Raw genomic sequence first — 285 nt, 5'->3', positions numbered from 1 at the left:
TTATTTAAATAATTTTATTGTCAAAAAAGTTTTTCGGGGCTGGGATTTAGCTCAGTGGTCAATAAAGAGTTTTTCCCCCTCCATTTTTCCATCTTTTTAAGTTGGGTATTTCTTATTTACATTTCAATTGTTATTCCATTTCCTGGTTTCCAGGTTTAACATCCCCTAGCCCCTCCCCTCCCCTTCTATATGGGTATATATGTTCCCCTCCCCCCCTCCCCATTACCGCCCTCCCCCAACAATCATGTTCAGTCTTGGAGGTGCAGTATTGGCAGGACCAAGGGC

This window comes from Rattus rattus, chromosome 16 (assembly GCF_011064425.1).
Source record: "Rattus rattus isolate New Zealand chromosome 16, Rrattus_CSIRO_v1, whole genome shotgun sequence".
Lineage (NCBI taxonomy): Eukaryota > Metazoa > Chordata > Mammalia > Rodentia > Muridae > Rattus > Rattus rattus.
Note: the sequence above shows the minus strand (reverse complement) of the source record.